The sequence below is a fragment of the Schistocerca gregaria genome, chromosome 1 (assembly GCF_023897955.1).
Source record: "Schistocerca gregaria isolate iqSchGreg1 chromosome 1, iqSchGreg1.2, whole genome shotgun sequence".
NCBI classification, from domain to species: domain Eukaryota; kingdom Metazoa; phylum Arthropoda; class Insecta; order Orthoptera; family Acrididae; genus Schistocerca; species Schistocerca gregaria.
The window spans coordinates 951,997,154-952,017,524 of NC_064920.1; the positions used below are offsets into that span (position 1 = coordinate 951,997,154).

General features: G+C 44.6%; 1 protein-coding gene across 3 annotated transcripts in view; it reads right to left on the minus strand.

Moving 5' to 3' along the window:
• LOC126276092 (putative tyramine receptor 2) overlaps positions 1 to 20,371 on the minus strand; it is a 1,721,495-nt gene that overhangs the window by 654,701 nt on the left and 1,046,423 nt on the right. The gene's annotated exons all lie outside the window — the stretch shown is intronic.

Below are 20,371 nucleotides of genomic sequence, written 5' to 3' on the forward strand. Positions count from 1 at the left end.
AGGCCAGTTTTCTTTCTCCTGATAACGACGTCCTCCTGAGTAGCTGAGTAGTCCCCGCCCACAGATCCGAATGGGGGACTATTTTACCTCCGGAATATTTTACCCAAGAGGATCATCAACCGTACAGTAAAGCTACATGCCCTCGGGAATAATGACGGCTGTAGTTTCCCCTCACTTTCAACTGTTCGCAGTGCCTGCACAGCATGGAAGTTTTGATTAGTGTCACAAGGCCAGATCAGTCAATCATCCAGACTGTAGTCCTTGCAACTACTGAAAAGGCTGCTGCCCCTTTTCAGGAACCACGCGTTTGTCTGGCCTCTCAACAGATACCCCTCCGTTGTGCTTGCACCTACGGTACGGCTATCTGTATCGCTGAGGCACGCAAGCCTCCCCACCAACGGCAAGGTCCATGGTTCATGGGGGATAACATTACTTATGACAATCATTTCAGAATATACAACCTGTACGTTTCGTCTACAGTGGCAATACGCACGAAAAGACAACTTAGGTGCAAGAAACAATTATCAATGAGAAACAAAAGCAAACAGAAAAGTGGCCGCACAGCGTATGGATACTAAAAACAACATGAACACACAAAAAGCTCACTGAAATATCACAACAATCTTCACCAGATGAGACACCCCATTACGCAAAACAGAAACTACATCAAGAGATAAACACCACACCTCAGTACATCAGACAGAGTTACAAACCCATGAAGCAAGAAACAAAGATTACGATGACATCGAAGAGAATTTGCGCCTAAGTCGACTGGAAAAGAAAGGAGTATTTTAAACTGCACTAAGACTTTTAGCAAGATTGAATGAACCATTGGGCGACGCTATATGCTACCCCACGACTGAACAAAGGCAGAATGATTCTACCAACCAAAAATCTACCAACAGATAAACTCGAACAGTGTAATCTTTTACGCCAATGTCTACAAGGACGTGATAAGTGTGCATGGACGGGTGCACCTCGATTACGCCCAGAGCGTGCCAACGTTCTTTGTTTTTACTACATTTGCATAGTGAAAGTCTTTCAGCTATCCTGTACGGGTAACACGACAGTGGACGCAGAACTTGGCAGGCTGGTGAATGAGGTATGGGCGGACATGTTGTGCCTACAAGAACCGTGCACACGAAGTGGAAGAATTCCAGGCCTTCTGAGGCAGTACATGCAAATCACAGGCACAAACAAGGTCAAAGCTGCAACGTTATACTTAACACTAACATTACAATAACACAAATAATGTAGCTATGCACACAACGTACGGTTACTGTCGAAATAACTTCGGGCAGGGAAACATATCATCTCGCCGATCTACGCCCTGTACTGATTTGATACATTGCCTTTTGCTGAAGTAGTAAAAACAGTTGCGCGATTTGCAAATGGCTGTCGGCTACCTAACAGAGATAAATGCTAGGTCAACCCTCTGGCACACTGACAGAACGGATGCAAGAGAACAAAAAACTGTTGACGTTATAAACGAATGTAATCTTTTCGTTTAAAACTAACGAGGCTAACCGCCAACTTACTACGGAAGTAGTGCAGTAAGCAGCAATACAGACATTTTGCTGGCAAGCAGCGCAGTATTAATACAGGTAGCAAACTATCTGGAACTCGATAGCAGAACACTCGATGATCATAACCAGTAACTATGTACACTTAAACAAACATTGTCGTAGGTATAGACACAGACACATCACAACACCCAAAGTTGCTGCTACGTAAAGCAAGCTGACAAAACGCTAAACCTAAGGCACGCGATTGAAGCGTTTCCTCTACCTCCTGTCTCGCAGGGAAACATAGACTAGAGAGCCGCGCTGGGTAGCCCAGCGGTCTGACGCACCTTGCACGACTCGCGCGGCTTCCTCCAACCCCTCCCCCCACCCCTCCCCCCACCCCCACTCGCCGTTGGAGATTCGAGTCCTCCCTCGGGCATGGGTGTGCGTGTGCATGTTGTCCTTAGTGTGAGTCATTTTAAGTTAGAGTAAGTAGCGTGTAAGCCTAGCGACCGATGACTTCAGCAGTTTGACCGCATGGTCCTTACCACAAATTTCCAAGGTTTACAGACGTCTTACAGAGTGTAACGGCTCCATGTGAGCCGCTACATGCCTTCACGCAGTAGTTTTATACTCAGAACACACCGGGATGCCCTTCCAACACTCAGGGACGTGCAATATGAGATTTATTATTCGAAACTATGTTACATCAGAGTCTGTAAATGTGAATGCGGGTTGTCTGCTGACGTATGCGTGGGCTATCTGCTGGGGGTTGTGTGAATCTGGGGATGCAGTTTAGCCAACCATTATATCAAGTAGAGTGCGACTGCACTGGACCAGAGACACATGAGTTCCACGCGCGTGTTAGCAGGCCCCGTTAGGTTGGCAAATAGCCGCTGTGCAGACTCTCTGAGCCCTTCCGGCCACCGTGTGTGGACCCCGGACGAGGGGACGGTTGGGCATTCCCTGGTGAGACTCTGGTAAGTACGGACGCTCTGCGCGATAGCTCCTACAGTCATCTTAATTAGGAGAGATACTCAGGTTGGATAAAATTGCTATTTCGGTTTTGTATTACGGATGAAGAGCCAGCATTCCATAACTGTACTAAATGAGTGACTAAGTAGGATTTTCATGAATTTTACGAAATAAATGTTGTTCTTATAGAAAATTTGTAACTTTGTTTCTCACAGCAACACCGTGTTTCCGTTACCATTCCAATTAAGTGATTCAAACTTTCAACGTAAAGTTAATCAATAAGCAGAAATTTTTGTGGTGATGTTTGCTCACACGAACGGTCGTAGGCGTCTTCCACAAAAGACAGGTGCCAATTTCAAATTGAGGATGCCTGCCAAGGCTTTGCGGAGAGCAAGTATCATGCAAGAGACCAGAAGCGACAGCAATACTTGCAGCATGTGACGCACTCAAACAAAGGGCACCATGGACAGCATTACTAACAAGTCTAAGAAAAGACACAAGTGATAAACGACAATAGTACCACAAAAAAAGACAGCACATGAAAGAGAAATTAAATTCCAACATTACCGCGACGCTAAAACCCGGTACCAATATGAACTATATAAGACCACTGCACACATATGTTAGGACAAAGTAACAGAACAATATCTTTGGGGGGAGGGGGGGGGGGGGGAGGGAGACTGAACATATCAAGACCACTACAATATTATCAACACTGAAGAAAGCAGGTTGTACTACCACAAGTGGCTGGAGATGCGCAGCAGAGTATCTCCTCAAGAAGTTACTTCCTGATGACCATACTCAGTATAACAAACTTCACACCGCCCCTCGTATATTACTTTATGACGAAATGGAAGATATCCATTTTGCTCGTGAGTATGTTTCATTGGCAAAATAAAGAACAAAAAGGCTCCGGGCCCTCATGGTATCCACCCAGAAACCATCAAACAAGCTGCTCCATTTATCACACCATATCTCACAGATTTAGTGAATTATGCTTTCCTAGAAGGTCGAATGCCGAAAAGATGAAAGATGGCAAATGCAGTTTTAATTGAGATAGCAGAAGTGAAAGACTCAACTGACCCTAATACATACAGACCAACATGCCTCATTAACATTCTGGCAACAGCAGTTTGGTTTTCAAACAAATATATCCGTCGACGACGCAGCAAACAGGGCCGTAGAAATGTCACAGACTGTGCATGGGAAGTAGATGGCAGCAATAGTAATTTACATAGCTGGTGCTTCAGACAACATTTGGTGGCCGGCGCTGTTTCCAAGACTCAGAAAGATGAATATTATGCTGGATCTATACAACAGCCTTTGAGATTATTGTAAAAACAGGACATTTCAATGGAAAACTGGTCACTAAAAGGTTAAAAAGAGGTTAACAAAGAATTTTCCGCAAGGATTTCTATGCGGACGGATTTTCTGGGACGTAGCCATACGACCATTGCTGAATGCCCTAGGAGACGTCTACATGGCAAACAGGGTGGTCGTGAACGTTGATGACCATATGACCATGTTATCTGCAAACTCCAGGTCCAAAACAGAGAGTAAAGCCACGCGTCTTCTCGCGTTCATCGGTAAATGGTACACGAACAACAAACTCACAATAGCATCTAATAATGCTATTTACCTACACTGCAAATAAATACAGTTATAAAGTTGAACATCATGCCTACAAAAAGGAAAGCTATGGCAAGATATCTCGGCAAATATATTGACCAACATTTACACTGTATCGAATATGCCAGTCTAACAATTGACAAGGCGACGGAGCTCATGCATAAGCTTGCAAGACAATATTGTAAGATACGGACTACCCCTATAGATAACGAAGACACATTACGCAGCATTCTTTGAGTCAATAACTTGTTTTGCATTAAGTGCTGGGGCACACAGATTATGCTTAGATACGCATGAAACCAGGTGAGGCACAGAAGTGTTCTGCTTTGAATCTCGGAGGCTATCGGTACGACCTCTATTGAGGTATTGTGTGTGGCACTGGCAGTTTATCCTTTAGATACTACAATTTACTTCAAGGCAGCGGCCTACTGGCTGAAGAGGGGAAGATGTGGCAAGATAAGGGGGATAAGTGGTTAAGACGTAACCGACAAACGGAAATTAAACAAGTGGAGAACTGATACATGGCAGACGGAATGAGTCACAACTGATAACGGACGATGAGTATACTCCTTTTTCCCCGGTATTCGAGAACGGATGAATTTAAAGTACATAAATCCAACACGCGATACGGTGAATTTTGTCACGGGTCATAGCCCGTATCCCATTTCCATAGGTTTGGCCTAAAACCGACATTGTGCCATCTGCAATGCCCTAGGAGATATAAGACCGAAGTTAGGGAACCAAGACATAGTACTTAATACGCACGCAAGGTGACGTGACCTGTGTAAACGACATCGCAGACGAAGTATCGCGACCACTACATGCTGCATAAATACAGGAGAGTTCATACGGTAGAGTAAGATAAGTTCCACATCTGACAGATAAGCAGTACACAGTAAACAACACAGATACAAACATGGACACTGACTCGGATGCTGTATCACCCAGAGGAAGCGAAGACAAGATAAACATACAAACTTAGTAAAAGGAAGCTAAGGTTCTCCAACACCTAAACAATCTAAAAATGTATCTCTGTATGTAGTCGATTGTTATACCACTTCATAGCATGCTACCCTGTCCGTAAACGTAACTCCTTTTGCTGCATCAGGTGTTACTGGCTCGAAGTGTTATCGATCCCTCGCACTTGATGCAGCTGACTATGAGATATTAAATCAACACCCAATCTCCAGTGTAACATTAAGTTCGGAAACGCATTGTAACCTAATTATCGTTCAAGACAACATATGTAACAGATGTAACCGTGCACATAGAATATATAAAGAGAAGAACTGTCGTAAAAGGGGGAACTGTCACATTGTGTCAAGTCAAACTGTCATCTCTTGTTTCTTCCATTATATAGACTTTTAATTTTAATTTAAAATACGTCCACAACCTACTATGTATTTTACTTATTATCATTCTCTACGTTAACAACATGTTTAGACAAAATTTTGCAAATAAATGTATACTTATGTATCGTTTTCATTTGTTATTTTTGTATTTTACCCTTTTATAAAATTCTCAAAACAGTGTACTAATAATAAAACTGCATTTGTATGATATAACATGTGCAATAAATGTGCGACCTGCTATATAACAAAAGGGAACAGGTCCTTACTTGAGAAATAAATAAATGAATTTACTCGTTTCAGTAGTTGTTCCCCAGTGGTAGTACTGTTGCCCGTCATAGTATTATGCATTCGAGTAAGATTTTCCCCTGGTTCGGTCCTCCGAAGATTATTGTCAGCGATAATGCGCCTTGTTTCTCTTCGAGGGAGTTTCGGGACCTCTGTTTCCAATCGAGGTTTAAACACGTCATCACGACACCTTATTACCCGCAACCTTCGCTCGCGGAGCGTGTTAACCGTAAATTAAAAGTATTCTCTGATTATTTTCCGCTCCGAGGCTCAAACTAAATGGGATCGTTCTTTAGCATGGCTGAACCCAGCCCTTAATACCGCGCAGACATGGGGTGCAAAGAGCTCCCCCAGCATCTCTCACGTTTACGTATCCCACTTAAGTCCCCTTTATCAAATATCTGGTCCATACATGGTTTGCTGCCCAACGATATTAGTACGGAGTTAATCAAGAATAATTGTCGTAGAGGCAAGGCACATATTCATAGCGCCCACAAAAGGGAAGCGGCGAGGTACAACCAGGCCCGACGTCCGGGGAACATTCCGGTCGGAAATTTAGTCTACGTGAGAAATTGTAAGTGATAGAGACTCTGCGAGTAAGGCGTGCGGAAAACCGTCGCCCCGCTTTTTGAGGTGGTATAAGGTGTTGGAGGTACCCACTCCGGTCATGCTTAGGGTCCATAACAAAGACAATTGATATGAATTGCGGGTGCACATTAACCAAGTTAAGAGTGGTAGTTGAGCCGCGCGTAGCTCGTGTTCGTGCCATCTCCCTCTTTTTACCGTACTGCCACCTCGTTTGTTAATTCAGTTACTAGTGTTGATTTGCTGCCTTATCTGCCCGTGAGCGGCAGCAGCAGCGGTTATCGATGTACGCCCCGCCATATTATATCTGTTGGACTGCTATTACTTCCCGGCTGTCGGTGTTGAGAAGTTTGTTCGTATCTGGCAGTGAGTTGCAACGCGCCAGCAGTAGAGTTCGGACCTGGCAGTCGGACAGTTGGGACGCGGTAGGAGTCGGTCAGGTTGGAGCGGCAGTGAGGTTCGGATAGCCATGACTCGCCCGACCGTTGCCGGCACACATGGTTTCAATTGGGGCGGTTTTGGCTGATCGCCGGTTGGTCGTCTTACTGGACGACGTGATTGCTCGCCGATCATTTATGGGTTGGCGAAGTGTGTGTCTCGTGGTTCGTCCCCGTCACTGCATAGTCACTATTTCTACCATCGGTCGCGTTCTTCGGCCAAGTGTTTGTGATGTTGCGTGTAGGTTGTAATGTTGATTGCCCAGTTATTTTAGTGCTGTTTCTGGGCTGATGTGTAGCAGTTGGTCTGTTGACGGTCTGTCGGTCGGGTTACCGTCAGATTGTGGATAGTTGGGCCGAATGCCTGTCTCAAATAAGGGAACCTTTATATTTCGAGTGCAGATGGACCCCCCCCCCCAGAAATTTCTGAGCGACGCTGGCTGTATTGCCTTTTCCTATTGGTGTTAGTTTGTATATTTGAAAGGCTCATAGCTGATGGTTTGAATTTGTATGCTTTTAGTTGGGTTTTAAATAATGGGCCTTCAGCCGTTTTAAAAGTTCCTTACGTATTAAGTCTTAGATTTTTAGGCCTCCAGTCTCATTTAAAATATTTTTTCTGGATAAAGCTTTGGGGCTCCTGCCTTTTGAAAATTGCTTTTGGTTGTGTTTTCAATCATGAGTCTTCAGCCATCTTAAAATTTAAATTCCTTACTTGTTAAATCTTAGATTTTTCGGGCTACTAATGAAGCTGTATGTGTTCGAGTGTAACTGACAGCCACTAAATTTTGGCCCCTTTCCACATTTCCAACTACCAGTTCTGTCCTGCAGATTTAACCAGGAGTTTCAGTAGTATTAATTAAGTTTCCTTCATGAGCTCTACCCCGCCCCCGGGGGTTCTTGCTTGAGTTTGAGGGGGAGGGTGGTAAGGGGGGGAGGAGGAGGTTGTGTGATCGATAGATCGCGCCGGGTCTCCTGGATCATAATCTTTGGCGTGAAGGAAGCGTCGCACTTTGGCCGCTAGTGCCACTGACATCGTTTTCTGCGTAGAGGCATTGAGTGAAGCAGCGCCGACGCGACGTCTGCTGGACAACGAGTCTACCATCTGTCTAAGGCGCTGCAGTCATGGACTGTGCGGCTGATCCCGGCGGAGGTTCGAGTCCTCCCTCGGGCATGAGTGTGTGTGTTTGTCCTTAGGATAATTTATCTTAAGTAGTGTGTAAGACTAGGGACTGATGACCTTAGCAGTTAAGTCCCATAAGATTTCACACACATTTGAACATTTCTACCATCTGTTCTGCCGCCAATTCAGCTTCCAGGTTGCTCTGTCTGAGGATTTTACGGCACGAGGAACACGCACCGGAAGCAGGAGTGGACACATTATTCCTTTGGATGACCAGATTTAGAGGATAGCGGTGGGTCGTCGTAATTCAAACATCTTCTGGCGGCTCCAAGTTTTTCTACTGTTTGTCGTCGCACTGCGGCGTTGTATGCTCGGTGAACTACTTTCAGTTCGTTGCATCGGTGCCTTTACCACGCGGCATTCATGAAGACTGATCTTGCTCTCTGCTGTATGTGTGATAATTGTAACTGGTTCGCTTCCAGCGCGTGTTTGGCTCCCACTGTTTCTAGATCGGATTCTATTGAGCCTTGTGTTCATGTTCTTCTCTGTTCCTGTGTCTGGTCAGACGACTTGAAGAGCGTGTCGCTAATACCAAAATGTAATAGGTTCAAATGGCTCTGAGCACTATGGGACTTAACTGCTGAGGTCATCAGTCCCCTAGAACTTAGAACTACTTAAACCTAACTAACCTAAGGACATCACACACATCCATGCCCGAGGCAGGATTCGAACCTGCGACCGTAGCAGTCGCACGGTTCCGGACTGCGCGCCTAGAACCGCTAGACCACCGCGGCCGGCATGTAATAGGTCTTATATGGTAATTGTCATACAGTTCTCATTTGATGTTGTGTTTTAAATTAATGGAGTTATGTAAATTGCTTTAATTAGCATGTTCAAAGTATTTTTTTTGTCTTACGTTGTGCGCTAGATAGGAAAGTCGCCTTCATTAGTTATTTGGAGCCCGCTAGCTTAATCGCCTTACCTGGGGCAAATCATGTTGCATCTACACTCATATTCACAATTTAAGGATATCTTCAGAATGTGGTTCCACACGACGTGGCACTACACAAAACTGGCGCTAATAGCATAGGCACATAGGGAATACACACGACACAGATCTGTAATACCACGGTATTGATGATTAGTTGAGAAAACCACCCCGAAACACATTTGATACAAACCGCCAATCTTTCCTGCGCATGTACCCCGACATCAATATGGGATATGATATGATCATCATGCACACGCACACAGGCTGCACAACGGATTGGCATACTCTGGATCAGGTGGTCGAGCAGCTGCTAGGATATAGCCTCAAATTCTGGCACCAGTGCCTGTCGGAGCTCCTGGAGTGTCCTAGGAGTTTGAAGACGTGCAGCGATACGTCGACCGAGAGCATCTCAGACGTGCTCGATGGGGTTTAGGTCTGGAGAACAGGCAGACCACTACATTCGCCTTATATCTTCAGTTTCAAATAACTTCTTCAAGATGGCACATCGGTGGGGCCGTGCGTTATCATCCATCAGTAGGAAGGTGAGACCCACTTCACCCTGGAAAAGACGGACATACTGGTGCAAAATGACGTCTCGATACACCTGACCTGTTATGGTTCCTGTGTCAAGGACATGCAGGGATGCACGTGCACCACTCATAATCCTACCCCACACCATTAAACCACGACCTCCATAGAGGTCCCTTCCAAGGACATTAAGGTATAGCTATCTGGTTCCTGGCTCACGAGAGATGAAACCCCGGAGAGAATTACTGTTCAGACTATACATGGACTAGTCGGTGAACATAACCAGGGACCACTGTTCCAATGACCATGCACTGTGTTCTTAACACCAGGCTCTACTGGCTCTTCTGTGATCAGAGGTCGGTGGAATGCACCTTGCAGGTCTCCAGGGGAATAAACAATGTCTGTTCAGTCGACTGTAGACTGTGGGTCTGGAGACAACTGTTCCAGTGGCTGCTGTAAGGTCCCGAGCAAGGCTACCTGCAGTACTCTGTAGCCGTCTGCGGGCACTGATTGTGAGACTCTTCTTGTCGTGTTGTACACGGTGGACGTCCTGTACTGTAGCGCCTTTTCCTGTGTGCTGGAATCGTTGTCATAATCTTCAGTTCACACTCTGTGGCAAACGGAGGGCCTGTGCAACGACCTGCTGTTTTTGACCAGCCTCCAGTTGCCATGGTATTCTACCCCTCATAAGGTCATCAATATGTGTTCATAGTGCCATTTTTGAAGACACACTAACCATTAGCACGTCTGGAAACGTCTGCACACTTACTCGCTTCACAGTAGTCTGACATGAGCAACACACCTCTGCGTATGTGGACTGCTGCCAGCGCCACCGGGCGACAACCGCAGGTCAAATGCATCGCATGATCATACTCCGAGGTGATTTAAACTTGCAAACCGCCCACCAAAGTGTTGTTTCACCATGTATCAGCATTATCCTTAATTTATGAGCATGAGTGTATTTTGGTGTGCTATACTTCCAACCCAAGCCAGTGTGTACACAGGTCAGGTTTATCAGCCAACCATCGGCGTCTTTCTTCCACCTGTGTTTTCCGTCCCGCGTGACGGTTAGTTATTTACCGTTTCCGCCTCGTGGCGTGATTTGAATCTGAATGTCGGTTGGCCGCTGAACTTCCTTACTCTCATTTAAAGTGGGGGTAATTGGTTCAAATGGTTCTGAGCACTATGCGGCTTAACTTCTGAGGTCATCAGTCGCCTAGAACGTAGAACTAATTAAACCTAACTAACCTAAGGACATCACACACATCTATGCCCGAGGCAGGATTCTAAACCGCGACCGTAGCGGTCACTCGCTTCCAGACTGCAGCGCCTAGAACCGCACGGCCACTCCGGCCGGCCTGGGGGTAATTGCCTTAGCCAGTTACCTTATAATCTCTTAGCAACTTTTCACAACTGCTTTGTCCCTAATGCCAGAGTATAATCTGATATCTTTTGTTTTCAGTTATTTTACTTAAAAAGTACTCACGAACTTGCAGTATGCTGCAGGTGAGAAATAGGTCCGCAACTTGCCTTATAATTGAAATATATGGTTCTAGATCTGTCACAGGTTGCACTGATAACTATGTATTTTATTTCTTGATGCGTACTAGATTTGGACTAGTTTCAAACCAATCGTGCCATAGGCCTACGTGTGACAAATACTGGCAATAGACCATGTACAGAAACTGTCCCTGAAGTAATTAAACCGTATATGGTCGATCACATAGGACGGACATGTCCGTCCTATATGGTGTATTTTGCTATTGTTAAGTCGGCCATTACGACTGGGGCAATTTCTGTACATGAGCTATCGCGAAACTAGTCGCCATCAAGAAATAATATACATACTTCTCAAAGCAACTTGTGACAGAGCTACAACCACTTATTTCTTATAAATTGCTTGTCTGTTCATTAGGCTATCATTGTACCCTTGTGCCTTGGGGCGTGTTCCCACTGGTTGCATAGGAAAGAAGAAGCGCGGTGAAGAGCGTATCGCGACTGCCTTGAGTAATTTCGGGTCGGTTCGTGCCCACCACATAGTTCGACATATGGTGATGGTTTCACATCGACCAGTATTTTTGTGTCCTTTTAATGAACTCCATCCTAGGTAAACCTCAATTATTAGTTCTCAACTATTTGTTGTATTTTAGTAAAACATGATCAAGAAACTTCTGTGGATTAGCTATTTAAGACTGTTTGCTCAGAATCTTTGGAGACGTTGTTATATCACTACTACCTCCTGAATACTAGGCCCTACCTTGCTTCATTTATTATAATTCGCTGTAAATATTTCAACAACAGTAACCAATGGCACAGAAAATTTGTATAGTAGTGAAAAGAGAATAAAACTTATCGTAAATTTAAATTTTCAGACTTCATGTTACTATGAATGACTTTTGGAGAGTTGAGAGCACGTCTTTGAATTACCACTATAACTTGCTCTCTCTAAAATATTTCATAAATTGTTGACCGTTTATCAGTAAATGTTCTTAAGTAATTTTACTTAATTTAACAGTTTGCTCTTAATACGTCAGGCCTACTAAGTGTTCGTACGAATGATGTTCAGCCCTAACTTGGCCCGTTCCTTCCATTCCCATGTAACCATGCGCCAATAGTGCGTTCCATGTAGTAACACAAAACATAGGAATTCAACCGCGAAACCCACTTTTCCGATACAGGCCAAAATAAAGGCATTAAGAAGAAAACAGGTGTGTTGGTTTGCACAGGCAAGGTGCATTTCTAGCGATTCAAATAAAACCATTGTTCACGATTTAGAATTGTATAAGGGATTATAATTTCAGCGTAACTCGTGGTAGGAGAGGTGCTGGTGTCATCACACTAGTGCAAAATCACGTTTTGTAAGTGTTGTAAGTCTTTATTCGCAGATTTCACGATTCTGACGGGACATTACATACATTTCACTAAAAGTTAATTGTGTTTACATCTTTTCGTTACATATGAGTGGTCCGATAATGAAACTCGAACCTGTCGTAATTTCTTTGTTAATCGCGGTGAACATTATGAAAGAGCCACATCCGAACTGCTTCATTAACTACAACTCTTTAATATACACATCTACAATCAGCATTCAAATGTGAAAATCTCATTAAATACACACGGTATTCCCAAAAGTTCGTGGATGTCAATCCAGAATCATTTCCAACCCACTCTCATACTTTCGTGTAATAATTTCGTGGTTATCGAATTTCATCCTTCATTGTATATTCATGGAATATTATAATTATATTTTTCAAACGTTGTGCCACTATATATTTGCAATGTCCACAAAAGAAAAAAAATTCTGTCATATCTATTATACGTACTGCGTACAGTGCTAAAAAATGGAAAAATCGGCATAGTTAAAATAAGCAGTACTTGTGAATTAAGTTTCATATTCCGATTTTGAGTCAGTGGATTCAGCGCTTCACCTTGCATGCAAATTGAGGTAGCGACAGTTTGGGGTCGTGTATCGTGAGCTTTCTGGATGACGTATGAAGTACAGAATCCATTAGATGAAAAGTTTAGTTTACCTTTTATATTAGTCTTCCAGTTCATATCGATAACAAAATGTCTCATACAAATTTATGCAAAATTCGTTAGTAGGAAAAAAATCAAACTAATATCGACATTACAGGTCAGAGCATTCCGTTCACCGCGTCGCTACGATGATACAACTACTGAGCTTCATGATTCCGTACTACGTTCAGGACGCAATTATTTAGGATCAGTACGTTACTTTTCCTCATGTGTATAACTTACGAATATTGAATCATAACTGTATGCAAGTTTCGCATAAGAGCCTATGTAAAGTTTGGAAGGTAAAACATCGGTAGTGACACAAGTAAAGCCATGAGGACGCGTCGTGAATAGTGCTCGGGTAGCTTAGTCGGTACAGCACTTGCATTTGAAACGAAAAGGTCACGAATTCGAGTCTCGGTCCGGCACACAGTTTTAATCTACCTGGAAGTTTCGTCGAGTCAGTGCACACTCAGTTGCACAGTGAAAATTAGATTCTGTCAGCTTTCCTTTTATTTGGCTCCATAAATATAAAGTTACTATAATGTAGTATGAAGATCAAAAAGTAGTTAATATATTTAATGGGCAAATAAACACCGCTATAGCGCCGATAAGATGCTGCTGGGGAGCATAGATTTTCAACACTCCCTGTTATGAATGTTGTAATCATGAAGCGAGACACCACTGCTTCTTCTTTGGTAGCTGTCAAGAGAATAGTGCAACATAAAATTCTTCAGTATTTGCTCCGAAATGAGAACTATTTCTTTGTGACTTACCAGAAATTCCATTCCAAGCAACGTAACATAAATGCAGTTTAATTTACTGCAGATGTATCCGTTTTCCGGCTCCCCTCTTCCCCCCCCCCCCCCCCCCCCCCCTCTTTCACCGGACCACCATTTGCGCCGCGGACGAAAGGCGAGAACATTCCAGAGAAGCAACATTAAATACAGACTACGGAAGAAATAAAGAAGCGAGGCTAGGTCGAGTGAGGGGGTTGATGGATGAGGACTGCCGGCGTCACTGTGAAGGACGGAAGCGGACATGCGGGCGGCCTCCGGGCGCTATCTGCAGGGCAGGCAGCGCGCGTTCTTCCAGGCGCGTGCTCCAGAAGTCGCCGCTGGAATGGAAGGAACGTGCCTGCCAAATGTGCTGGAAGGGAGAGCAGCGAGGCGGCCTGAGAGCCTTTCTGGATACCGGGCCCAGCGTTCCGGCATCTGCTGCAGAAACGGGACAACGGCTGTACCGCGAAGTGAAGTTATATCAGTCGAAGGCAGCGCAAATCTATTGTTTTCGAAAGCAGTAGGTTCATTAGAAATAAGCCGTTAACTATCATTTTTACTTAGTTTACTTTACACACTTCTGTGTCTCTGGAACCTTAATCACGAGGATTGCGACTAGAATATTCATTCTGGTCCAGTTTCCTGTTTTCGTGTGAGGCTCTTTCACACGGTGTGAGCGAACGTGTGGGTGCTATTCTGTCATTCTGCGCAACGGATTAATCTGAGATGTACCTTTTACCCTGTGGCTCCTGCAAGATGCAATTTCCATCCCCACACTACTACAGGAGTCACACAAACGCTCCTAACGTTCTGAAGAAAATACCTGAAAGACTTTCAGCAATAAATATCTTCTGGAGTCACAAAATTTCTTAAGTAACTAGTGGGATACTTGGGTACTGGAGTAGTGCTAGTTAGTGTAAGAAAAACATAAAACTAAGTAAAATTATTATGTTTTTTTCCTTTTTGCAAAAATTCTTAGAAATTACAATGGCCCTTTTAGTTATGAACTGAACAAGTTATTTCCGGGTTCTTTTCGGAATGTGAAGTTACCTCTTAAGGGTAGGATTCGCTAATGAAATGTTTATACAAAGTTTAAGACTGTTATTGACTTGGCAGAATGGCTGAGAGCCGCGCCTACTCAACTTGAATAATTATCCGTTAGAACGTTGCTAGTTACGGTCGAGGCTGTCACGTGTGAAATGCAGTTAAGTGTACTGTTGTGGCGGAAATATGTGGCACGCAAGAGCCATAGCGCACAATATCGTAAGCTGCGATGACTGCTGTCTGCACCACTCGCTGCTGACAAATAAGATAACTCTCGTTCTATCTGGATTGACCTTCGTCAGTCAAAATCTCCCTACTCCTTGATGAAGTCTAGGACTCCTATTCGCTCCAACTGTTGGCGTGGTACACCGGTCAGATAACCAGTCCACCATGATGCCACTCAAAAATTCGTTCGCAGGCGTTTAACTATAACTTCGTCCGTTCACACCGCACAATAAGTGTGGCGGCCAACACAGTGAACAATGCTTAATCGCAACGACTCAATACAAAGTCGCACTCCAATTCGCTCTCGACAGAGGTGCTCTCCCAGTGAAGTACTGTGGAGAGACTTGTTCCTCACTCTTTGAGTACATGTACGAGTGCACACTCTCTTGTTACGTGTTCTCACTCCAAGAGCGACAACAGAACGGCCCCTCTCCACGCCAGATGGGAAGGGCTATATCTTTCAGTCTCTTCCATTACTCCTTCAGCTCAAGGCGTTAGGAATACCGTCTGCCAATCAGCATTGCTCTTCTAAAACGGGAGAATGACGTTTCGTTTAAGGCAACCAATCCGGAAAACTGTAGCATCGGCGTTTGCTGTTTCCCTGTGAGAACCTCTGAAATTGCATGCTATGTTTTTAAAGAATGCGTAGGCTGGGCGCCTGCACACAATGTAGCGGAATTTGCTATAAAGTCGAACACGAGGTCATTCTCCCTTTCAGTCGGGCAAACACTGTCTGCTCTATGGGCTCTCGCCATCCAACGTAAATAGGTTGACTCGTCCTCTGAAGGGACCGGCCTCCTGGTGTGCAGTTTGCCTCTCCGGAGCTAAAAGCTTTTGTGGCCGTCGTGTCTTGAATGTGTGTGTGTACGCCAGCCTCGAGAGTTTCAACCCCGGTGCGCATCCACGATTTACTTTTGTTTGCATATTGTTTACATGAATTCATACAACACTGAGTTTATCTTATCGAGTTTGGGTTCGAATGATGCGTCTTGATGTGTGGAATATGTTTGTGAGGGCGGAATATGTAAGCAATGAAGGTCTGGAGACCACGACGTCTTACAATGGATGGTACGTCCGTACCTTCAGCATCTGGGATTAAAAGCCAGCAACAGAAGGAAAATGAGCGTGCACTGGTAAACAATTACGGTACAGCTACCGTCTTTCAGAGATAGTGCACAGGTTTTCACGGCGAATGACACAGTTCGTCGGGTCAAGCCCGTTAATGGCTGTCACATAAGCGTAACAGTCAGGTGCATGGTGGAGGTGGCGCTTGAAATAATTCCATTTGGTCGTGGACAGAATGTCGTGCAAAACTCGACTTTTCACGTGCAATCATGTCAAGGGCGTGTCAAAAATACTTTGATTCGGAGGAATTAACAGACGTTGACACAACCTGGTTGATGGCAAAGGTTACCGACGACTATCGATGATTCATAAGAGCGGATGGACTGCCACAGTGCTGCCAGTCACTCGACACTTCCGTAAGTGGCAGCGAGTATGGAGATAAAAAAGTCAGCACATAACACGAGCAAGTCTGAGCTACTTGTGTCACAAATCTCAGAGATTGCCACATTGATAACAATGATGAGTCCATTTGATTCCAGCGTAACGTTGAGTCAAGTGGTGGAGGAATTTTGGTCAGTTAGATGTTTTAAAATGATAAACTGGACATTCTCATACGTTTTCTATCGTCACTCACTAGAGAACGACATAAAAAGTTGCTGTACGGTCACGAGCATCCAGTTTTCGCCTTGAGGACAACGCCGACCTGTAGCTACATTCCAACAACAGGAAATGGAAATGCCGTGTGGCTAGGGCCTCCCGTCGGGTAGGCCGTTCGCCTGGTGCAAGGCTTTCGAGTTGACGCCACTTCGACGACTTGAGTGTTCATGGGGATGAAATGATGATGATAAGGGCAACATAACACCCAGTCCCTGAGCGGAGAAAATCGCCGACCCAGGGGCGGACACGCCGACAATTGAACAATCTATTGAATAAATCTGCAGTACCAATGAAAGAGGTGTCACTGCACGGATCTAGCTGTGTCCAGCCTATACAACTTACACGTGGTAGTTCAGCTAGGCCCGATCAGGATAGTTCAAAAAATGGTTCAAATGGCTGTGAGCTCTATGCGACTTAAATTCTGAGGTCGTCAGTCGCCTAGAGCTTAGAACAAATTAAACCTAACTAACCTAAGGACATCACACACATCCATGCCCGAAGCAGGATTCGAACTTGCGACCGTAGCGGTTGCTTGGCTCCAGACTGTAGCGCCCAGAACCGCACGGACACTCCGGCCGGCGATCAGGATAGTTACTCATTACTCAACGCTTTTGGTTCTTCGTGCAGCCCATGTCAAGATGAGCCAACCCCCTCATCAGGATGATGGCGGGTGCCACTCGTTGTCGTAAGTGTCTGTTTCTCATAATTCTATGTCGATAACATATATTTGTTCTTCATTCATAATGAAATGGAGCATATTTGTTATTGTTTACAAAAGTTGCTGTTATTCTTTTGTTTTTCACGGATTACAAATTATTTCACGAGTATGAAATCCTATCTTGGTGCGCAGCAGGCACTATGCTTCGGTAAAGGAAAAATGGTGTCCTCATCAGTTTCGCTGATCAGCTGTTGATCATAGAAATTAAGCAACCACTGGACTCCGTATTTCGGTGATACCCTCGATCATCAATTTTCCTACACAAAGTGGTATGTATCACGATGTCTAGCAAATATGAAATCGCGAGTGGCGTAACTGAATCGACTTCTACCGTATATTTTACCGTAATTCGAAGACATTCACAAGAAACTTCATACAACGATGAAAACTAAGATGTGGGATACCTGAATACTGTTATAAAGGCGATCAACACACAAGATAAATGTTAGTTCAGAGGGGCTCTTATAATTCCAGTTTCTCTATGAGAAGAGTAGTAGGTAGTATGTTTATAATCACAAAGCCAATCTCTTCAGTGTCTACACTACGCCAACTCGTTCGGGCCTACCGAGTACAGTGCAGAGCAGTAATGGAATTAGACAATATTCAGAAGACATTGGTTCAAAGTTTGTGTAGCCTTACTATTATGTCGAATTCTTTCACATTGTTTCGATAAATATTTACCTGATCCAGTAGACGCATTTCCCCTAGATTATGAAACAAATAACTGATTTGCATGGAGCAAAGTTCATATTGACCAGCCAGACTTTGTGGCTATCAACAATTCTTAATTTATGATACAAAGGTCATTCTAGAATTTCATCTGACAGTTACAAGAAAACAGATAAGAAGCAAATCCTTTGAAACAAAAGTACAATACATAATTAGCATTGCTTCAATCGAAAGAAAAGGAATCACTGCATCATAATACCACCGAACGCTTGTATAAAATTTTCTAGGTGTTTAGACTTGCTCAATACATATCTAAAACTCCAGCTTCTGAAGAAAAACGCCATCTTCATCGTCAGGAGATACCTGCCGTTAGCGACGTCCGCCTCCTCTATAGTGTGGTCCACCACTGTGACAGCGCTTGGAATTTTAACGTCATCAACTAGAGGAATGCTCAAATACAGGAAATAATTAACGCAGCGCTATCTCGCCTCTTCCCCATCAGGCCGCTAATGAAGGCTGGAAGGGTAACGGACACCACTCCCAGTATCAGTTCTTCTTTTAAGAGAGATGAATTATGGTTACATTTCTTTGAAGTGTCTTACGCTGACAATAATCAAATTATAGCCTCCATCTCTGTTAAAACTGTCACTGCAATGCGAATTTCTACAGCTTCTTTTGTTACCCAGTAGGTACATGTGTTGGAGAGAACCGCCCTTTTCTCAAAGTCGATCTTGTGCCCTTCCGTACGGCTGTGTTCAAAAAATGGTTCAAATGGCTCTGAGCACTATCGGACTTAACTTCAGACGTCATCAGTCCCCTAGAACTTAGAACTACTTAACCCTAACTAACCTAAGGACATCACACACATCCATGCCCGAGGCAGGATTCGAACGGCTATGTTCCGCTATTGCTGATTACTCATGATTTATACATTAATGTGCCGACAATGTTCAGTGCAGGGCAGGGCTGCTGTCTGGTTTACTGCTCTATACGGTTTTCGTCACGTTCACTGTGTTGTGTGATGTACTTAGGTTAGTTAGCTTAAAGTAGTTCTAAGTTCTAGGGGACTGATAACCATAGATTATAAGTCCCATAGTGCTCAGAGCCATTTTGAACATTCACTGTGGGCACCAGGAACTTTCAAATACAGGCTTTGTTTCACTGGACGCTGCAGAACATTAACTTTCATGGAGGGCGGGATACGGGTCTAGTTCCACATTTACATAATATGCCCACAAGTTTGCTCCTCAGAATGGAAAGAATGTTATGTGTTTGTCTTACACCGTTCGGTGGGTTGGGTTGCACCTCCGTTTACCAGAAAATGAAGCTCGAATCTGGTTCGGTACGTATTCGTTATTCCCAAACACATTCTTAAGGTGTTCCAGTTTACATTCTAGGTGATCATGGTCTGAAACTATCTGCGTTCTGTACTATAAAGCAGCACAGATTGCTTGTTATCTGGACCGTGGACACTGCGCCCATTTAAATGAAGACCTGTGTGAATCTTTGCCCTCCAGATGACATCACCACCAAAAGAAGTTAGAATTCCCGACTATGTCCCATAAATATTTGATGGAATCCCTAACAGGTGACTCCCTAACAGGTGACCTGGGTGCTGTTCAATTCTGGCCCAGTGACATTGCGCTCTGTCACCCACAGAAATTCTATCTTTGTCTGGGAACATGAAGTTCATGAATGGCTCACGCAAGTCTCCAGGTAACCGAACATCGCCATTTCCAATCACAGATCGTTTCAGTTGTACCAGAGGATCCAGTCCACTCCATATACACTCCTGGAAATGGAAAAAAGAACACATTGACACCGGTGTGTCAGACCCACCATACTTGCTCCGGACACTGCGAGAGGGCTGTACAAGCAATGATCACACGCACGGCACAGCGGACACACCAGGAACCGCGGTGTTGGTCGTCGAATGGTGCTAGCTGCGCAGCTTTTGTGCACCGCCGCCGTCAGTGTCAGCCAGTTTGCCGTGGCATACGGAGCTCCATCGCAGTCTTTAACACTGATAGCATGCCGCGACAGCGTGGACGTGAACCGTATGTGCAGTTGACGGACTTTGAGCGAGGGCGTATAGTGGGCATGCGGGAGGCCGAGTGGACGTACCGCCGAATTTCTCAACACGTGGGGCGTGAGGTCTCCACAGTACATCGATGTTGTCGCCAGTGGTCGGCGGAAGGTGCACGTGCCCGTCGACCTGGGACCGGACCGCAGCGACGCATGGATGCACGCCAACACCGTAGGATCCTACGCAGTGCCGTAGGGGACCGCAC